This window comes from Triticum aestivum, chromosome 2D (genome assembly GCF_018294505.1).
Source record: "Triticum aestivum cultivar Chinese Spring chromosome 2D, IWGSC CS RefSeq v2.1, whole genome shotgun sequence".
In the NCBI taxonomy this organism is placed as follows: domain Eukaryota; kingdom Viridiplantae; phylum Streptophyta; class Magnoliopsida; order Poales; family Poaceae; genus Triticum; species Triticum aestivum.
The window spans coordinates 93,952,859-93,961,023 of NC_057799.1; positions in this window are offsets into that span (position 1 = coordinate 93,952,859).

Consider the following 8,165-nt stretch of genomic DNA (forward strand, 5'->3'; position numbering starts at 1 on the left):
GGTTAGTTTTTTTTTAAATTCGGGCGCACAGAAAAACAAATAAAAGAAATACTAAACGGACTCCAAAAATCCCGAAATAAATTTTCCCCGCCATCTAAAAATAAGCCGGACAAGACGAACATTTATTTGGGGCCGAAATGAAATTTTGAAAAATGCGCATTTTCCTAAATTCAAATAAAATAGCGATAAACTCCGAAATAAAAACTTATTTGATTTTTTATTAAATCCTCAATACTTATTTATTTTGGGAAAGTCATTTTATTCCCTCTCTCTTATTTTTGTATAAGAAATATTTGAAGATAAAATAATTAAAATCAAATAATCCTATTTTCAAAATTTGAGAAAACTCAAATTTTAAAAATAACGAAATCCCCAACTCTCTCCGTGGATCCTTGAGTTGCGTAGAATTTCTAGGATCAAGGCAAAATGCAATAAAATATGATATGCAATGATGATCTATTGTATAACATTCCAAATTGAAAATTTGGGATGTTACAAACCTACCCCCCTTAAGATGAATCTCGCCCTCGAGATTTGGGTTGGCTAGAAAATAGGTGAGGGTGGTCCTTCAGTAGATCTTCGTCTCGCTCCCAGGTGGCTTCATCTTCGGTATGGTGGCTCCACTGAACATGATAACCTTGTTGCGGGTGACTCGGCTGGCAAACTCGAGTATCCTGACTTGTTTCTCCTCATAGGTCAAATCACTGTCCAACTGAATCGCTTCCAATGGCATTGTATCTCTCAGCGGTATATCAGCCATCTCTACGTGGCACTTCTTCAACTTGGAAACGTGGAACACATCATGAACTCCTGACAATCCTTTGGGCAATTCCAACTTGTAAGCAACTTCTCCCATACGCTCCAAAACTTTGTATTGTCCTACAAAACGTGGCGCTAACTTTCCCTTAACTCCAAATCGCTTAAGTCCTCGAAGTGGGGACACACGAAGATAAACTCTGTCTCCGACTTCGTAAACTGTCTCCTTGCGTTTAGAATCTGCATAGCTCTTCTGCCTAGACCGGGCTACCTTGAGCCTATCGCGAATCAACTTCACCTTCTGTTCAGACTCTTTAATCAAATCTGGCCCAAACAACTAACGGTCTCCAACTTCGTCCCATAACAACGGTGTCCTGCACCTCCTTCCGTACAAAGCTTCGAAGGGGGCCATCTTCAAACTGGATTGATAACTGTTGTTGTAGGAGAACTCTGCATATGGCAAATTCTCGTCCCAACTAGATCCATAATCTAGCGCACAAGCTCTCAGCATGTCCTCCAGAATCTGATTGACTCTCTCGGTCTGTCCATCTGTCTGTGGATGAAAGGATGTAATGAACTCTAGCCTGGTACCCAAAGTTTCATGCAACCGATTCCAGAACTTTGAGGTAAACTGGGTTCCTCTATCTGATACAATGCTCCTCGGAACTCCATGCAAACATACAATCCTGGTCATGTATATCTTCGCCAACTTAGCACTAGTGTAAGTGGTCTTCGCTGGGATGAAATGAGATACCTTCGTCAAACGATCGACTACAACCCATATCGAGTCATAGCCTGAACGAGTCCTGGGCAATCCCATGATAAAATCCATGCCTAGCTTATCCCACTTCCATTCGGGTATCGGCAATGGCTGTAGCAATCCTGCTGGCTTCTGATGCTCTGCCTTCACTCTCTGACATACATCACATACTGCTACATACTCCGCAATATCCTTCTTCATTCCGGTCCACCAGAAAGTGTCCTTCAAATCCAGATACATCTTGGTATTTCCTGGGTGAATCGAATACGGTGAATCATGGGCCTCTTGCAGAATCAACTTCCTGATCTCCGGGTCATTACGCACATAAATGCGGTCTTCAAACCATAAGGTATCGTGCTCATCCTCATTAAAACCTTTAGCTTTTCCTTTGCTCATCTTCTACTTTATCTCGGCAATCTCCTTGTCAGTCTTCTGAGCTTCTCTGATCTAATCCATCAAAGTAGACTGAATCTCCAACGCTGCAACATAGCCTCTCGGAACTATCTCCAAACATAGCTCGCGAAGATCCTCGGCTAACTCCTTCGGTAACTCTCCGGTCAAGAGTGTGTTGACATGGCTCTTGCGGCTCAATGCATCGGCTACTACGTTAGCCTTTCCGGGGTGATAATGCAATCTCATATCATAATCCTTGATGAGCTCCAACCATCTTCTTTGTCTGAGATTTAATTCCTTTTGTGTGAAGATGTACTTCAAACTCTTGTGATCCGTGTACACCTCACAATGGTTTCCGATGAGAAAATGTCTCAATGTCTTCAATGCATGCACTACGGCTGCTAACTCCAAATCATGTGTAGCATAATTTAACTCATGGGGTTTAAGCTGTCGTGAGGCATACGAAACAACTCTTCCCTCCTGCATAAGCACTGCTCCAAGTCCTCGACGTGAAGCATCGCAATATACCTCATAATCCTTGCGCTGATCTGGCAGAATCAACACCGGTGATGTAACCAAACGTTTCTTCAACTCCTGAAAACTAGCCTCACATTCCTCAGTCCATTTGAACTTGGTGTCCTTCTTCAACAACTCCGTCATGGGCTTCGCAATCTTCGAGAAATTCTCAATGAACCTCCGGTAGTATCCTGCGAGTCCAAGAAAACTCCGGATCTCTCCAACTGACGTGGGTGCTTCCCAATTTGTCACAGTGACAACTTTGGTGGGGTCTACTGCTATTCCTTCTCTGGATATAACATGTCTGAGGAATCCAACTTCCTTGAACCAAAACTCACACTTGCTAAACTTGGCATATAGCTGATGTTTTCTGAGCTTACCGAGTACCAAACGCAAATGCTCCTTATGCTCCTCTTCATTCTTTGAGTAGACCAGAATATCATCAATGAACACCACGACGAACTTATCCAGAGACTCCATAACACCTTGTTCATCATGTTCATGAAATAGGCAGGTAAGTTAGTCAGATCAAATGACATAACGGTATACTCATACAACCCGTACCTGGTGGTAAAAGCCGTCTTAGGTATATCCTGCTCTCGAATCTTCAACTGGTGGTATACTGATCGCAGATCGATCTTGGAAAATACCTTAGCTCCTTGCAACTGGTCAAACAAGTCGTTGATCATCGGCAGCGGGTACTTGTTCTTGATTGTTACTTCATTCAAACCTCGATAATCAACAACCATCCTTAATGATCCATCCTTCTTCTCCACTAGAAGCACTTGCGATCCCCAAGGTGAAGAACTTGGGCGAATATAACCTTTATCCACTAACTCCTTAATCTGCTTCTTAATTTCCTCCAAATCTTTTGCGGGCATCTTGTACGGTCTCTTAGATATTGGCCCTGTGCCTGGCAAAAGCTCAATCAAAAACTCAATGTCTCTATCTGGTGGCATGCCTGGCAACTCCTATGGAAATACGTCAGGAAAATCCTTCACCACTGGTACTTCCTCCTGTACAACTCCTGTTAAGGAATTTACTTGAGTCCTCTTCGGCACATGCCGGGATACATACTTGATCCTTCTTCCTTCTAGGGTGGTAAGCAAAATCGACTTACTGGCGCATTCAATGTTCCCTCCATACTTCGATAACCAATCTATGCCTAATATCACATCCAGTCCTTGCGGCTCCAATACTATTAGGTCTGAGGGAAACACATAGTTACCAATCCTTAATGGTAACCGATCACACCATAGACTAGCCATATACTCTGCTCCTGGCGAGGTTACTAACATGGGTGACCTAAGGGCTTGGGTTGGCAGTTTATACTTATCCACAAATCCCCTTGATATGTATGAATGCGATGCACCAGTATCAAAAAGAACGATTGCAGTAAACGACTTAACCAAAAACTTACCTATTACTGCATATGGCTGGGCTTCAACCTCCTCCACGCTAACGTGGTTTACCTGTCCCTTGTTGAAAGGGTTAGGCTTCTTCCCAGAGCTCCCATTGCCATTTCCATTCTTCGCTTCAGGACATTCAGTGGCATAATGTCCAGTCTTCTGGCATTTGTAACAGGTAATGTGGCTTAGATCCCTCTTGGCTGGTGTTGATGGGTTGGCACGATTCTGTCCGTTGCTTCCTTCATTCCCATTACCATTCTTGGGGCCACTATGGTTGTGCGAACTCCCTCCTCCATGGGTATGCTGAAAAGGTCCTCCCGAGTTCGGGGTAAAACGAGGCTTCTGCTGAGCTCCAGAATTGTACTTCCCTTGTCCATACTTCCTCTTGCGGCTGTCAATCTGCTGCTGCTTCCCTTCAATCATGAGAGCTCGGTCCACCAACTCCTGGTAGTTGTTGAAATTTGCTACCATCAACTACATGCTCAGCTCATCATTCAGTCCTTCCAGAAAACTTCTCCTGCTTAGCTGCATCCGTAGCAACGCCATCTGGGCATAACGTGCTAGCTTACTAAAGTCATCCACATACTGGCCAACAGTACGTCCTCCTTGGCGTAAGTTGCAAAACTCACGCTTCTTCATGGCCATAGCTCCTGCTGAAACATGGGCAGTACGAAAAGCTTGCTGAAATTGATCCCATGTGAGAGTGTCGATAGGATAAGTGGCTGTGAAATTCTCCCACCATGATGTTGCGGGTCCATCAAGCTGTTGTGCGGCAAAACACACCTTCTTCCCATATATGCATCCTGCAGTGGTTAACTCCCTTCCCATCTTACAGAGCCAATCATCTGCAACTATCGGCTCGGTGCTACTGGAGAACACCGGCGGATTCAGCCTCAAGAAACGGGCCAAGTGGTCAACAGGTGGTGGTGGTGGTGGGTTGTTGTTGTTGTTGTTGTTCCCCTAATTCTGGTTCTGAACTAGCATCTGCATCAATGCATTTTGCTACTGGATCAACTGAGTGAGCTCCGGTGGGAAAGCAAATTCATTGTCACGTCTCGGAGGCATCTGAGGGTTTAGAAAGGATGAGAATACAGAATAGAATGAGGTCTAGAGATAAAAACACTACCTATATGCACATGAGACAAAAGCAAACAATATCACTTCAATCAAATCAAACAAGGGCATACAACGGTCTAGCTATCGTTACAAAAGTGCTCGGACTATACTATATACATGGGAGGAATACTACTACTTTTATGGTGGTCGACTACAAAAATGGATCGGTCGAAGACTCCATGTTATCTGCTCCAGCTTCATCAACAGTCATCATCGCTATCGTCCGGGTCCGAGTCGGTGTCATGATGATGATGTAGTTCTCCGGGCAAATGCAATCATCGTCTTCTTCTCCTGTCGCGGGAAATCCCATAAAAACTTTTAGCTTCTTCTTCAGATCTTCATTCTTCTCCATGAGTGTTGTTATTTCCTCCTCATAACCATCGCATGTAGACTTAAGTTCTTCCTCCAGTTCTGTAATCTTGGTCATAGCCTTCTTCAGATCTATCATGCCTGCGCACATCTGGTTCTCCTAGCGACGAATGTGCTGGTTTAACTCCTGGATGAAAGCTGCAATTGATAGCAGCACAACGCTTGTATTGCTCTCCCACAACCCCGTTTTCACGGTTTAGGCTGCTCCCATTTCGCTCGCCGCTACTACGGGAATCGCTTTTGCTTTCTTTTCCTCTGGCACTGTTCATGGGCGAAAAGTGAGTTGTTTAGGTCCTGGAGGGTTGACGGGGCCAAATTCTCCTTATTTTTAGCGATTTTTATTAAAAAAAAATATATATTATATTGTATGAGAATACATGCAAGAGGAACACCCTTATCATTTGAGCGAAGTGTAGGCGGAAAAATTGTATCCTTCCTGGTGCTGATCATCTCCCATTGCTCATCTCGGCGCCCACAAATCTGGTAGATAGTATCCTTGAGATCCTCGTGGTAAACTTCTCCAATGCGTCCCATTGTGATGTGGGCTGCCATTCTCTTTCCTAGACTCCAGGTTGGTGCATCAAAAGAAAACTCTATGGGCTCAGTGACGGGCATGAATGTTCTTCCTGGAACATGAACTTGAATCATCCAACGCTCCTCTTCTGGTAAAGTGGCGATGTAGGTCCCGGTGAAGCTTGGTACTCCGATGTTTAGGTACTTAGTGACTTCCTACAAGTGGCGTCCAAAGGATGTATCTTCATCCGGTTGCGTGAACTTGTTCCTTGCATCCGCCATCCTAAAAGAGTAGAAAAGATGAGGAGTCAGAAATGAGAAGAGAGAGTAGTGATCTAGGGCTTTTAGCTTACTGGTCATGTCCTACAGTCAGCGTGTGCTCTGATACCATCTTGTAGCGACCAGACCTCAGACAGTCTGATCTCTGTGCATCAGTGTCATCCCTGGATCGGTAATGCTGACGCGCACAGTACTTGAAGGATTTATAACAAAGTATCAATCACATACTTATTACATCGAATGTCTCAAAAGAGAACTTATTACAATAGGTATGGCTTAAGGCCATGTAATGACGATAACAGCGGAAGGCTTGCAAGATAAGCGAGTCCATCAACTCCAACGGCATCACTGAGTATAAGGCACCTTACTCGTCGTTTGAAAAGTCTGCAACATGAACGTTGCAGCCCGAAAACGGGTCAGCACATGGAATATGCTGGCAATGTAACACATAGAGAGTAATGAACAGAATAATGCTATACTACATGCATATATGGCTGGTGTAAAGCTCTACGGTTACAGTGTTTGCATAAAGCCAATTTTTCCCTACAACAAAGGAATAAATTTTATTTAACTATCATGGTGGTTGTTAAACATTGAGAAGGTTCACCCAACTCAATCCCAATTAAGCATCATCATTAACCCAACAAGATTAAATTAAGTAACATGATGAGATTCACATGAAAATCCAGGTACTAGATACTCAAAACGTCCATAACCGGGGACACGGCTAACCATGATTAGTTTGTACACTCTGCAGAGGTTTGCGCAATTTTCCTCGCAAGACTCGATCGCCTCCGTTGGATTTCTCGCACTACATGATGTTTGAGAAACGGATGACCGAGACACAGTCTTTCAGAAGCATTAACTCTCTACTCCGGGTAGACAGTACCACCTACAACCCACTACATCTGCTAATCTACCTCTTCAAGAGCTCACGCAACTTAATCAACTATGCTAGAGCCCATAGTAGCTTGCGGTTGCAGACAGAAGTTTCTAGCATGAATAATCTCATGATCCCTTTGAGCCTGGGTGGCGGTCCATAGGAGAATCACACGGTACCCCGGGATTTCCAAAAATACAGGCAACACTGGGTTCCCCAGGTGCCTCAATCCACCCAAATGTGAATTTAAGTTGCCACCTTAAGTAAACCATTAAATAACAATCTCACATCTGTCATGGATACACTCACCCAATCCACGGCTACTAGCATAGCATAGCAGTATAAGCAAACGTAGAAGTAACTCCCAAAGGTTTGATAATAAAACAGGTAATAGGTACAACCTCATCTACTTCCCAAAACCCACATATTAATCACATCCTAACCATGCAATGTGTGAGGGTTGATCTAATGCAATAAAACTAGGTAGTAAAAAGGTATGATCAAAGTGTTACTTGCCTTGCTAATGATCCGTGAAACCTAGAGACTCGTAGTAGCAAGCGGCGCACTCCGGGTACTCTATCGCAAACAAACAACCATACAATAAGCACTCGTCTGATGCATAGGTAAAACTCAAATAAGATATCTAACCAGAAAGTTCAACTTAAGAACTCCGATTTGCAAAAATAATCAAATCAAACGGAGCAACGAAAGTCATACGGCGAAAGAAACAAGCTTCGTTTACTAATCTGGACCTAGGTCAAATTTTATAGTAACAAAAACTTGTTCGAGTTGGTTAAATGGAAAGAGGGTTTCGAGACGAAACTCTAGGCGCTTGAATCGCCTGATTCTGATAAAAGAGCAAAGAGTTATACTAGAACGAAAATCGGATCAGAAATCACGATCAGAAATATTCGCGGAAAATCCGGGAAAAAGAAAAATGGACGAACAGGCTAACTAACGAACGTTCGCAGTCTGCGGCTAAATGACGAAAACCGTTCGTTAAAACGAACATACGGACGAACGTCCGCTAAATAAACTAAACCAAAAATAAACCGAACCGGATCTAAAAAACAGATCTAGGTTTTCAAAAAAAACCCGATCGATTTTGTTGCGGAAACCGAGACGGCGGCGGCTACCTCCGGTGGCGGCGGGCTCCGGCGAGGCGGCGGTCTCC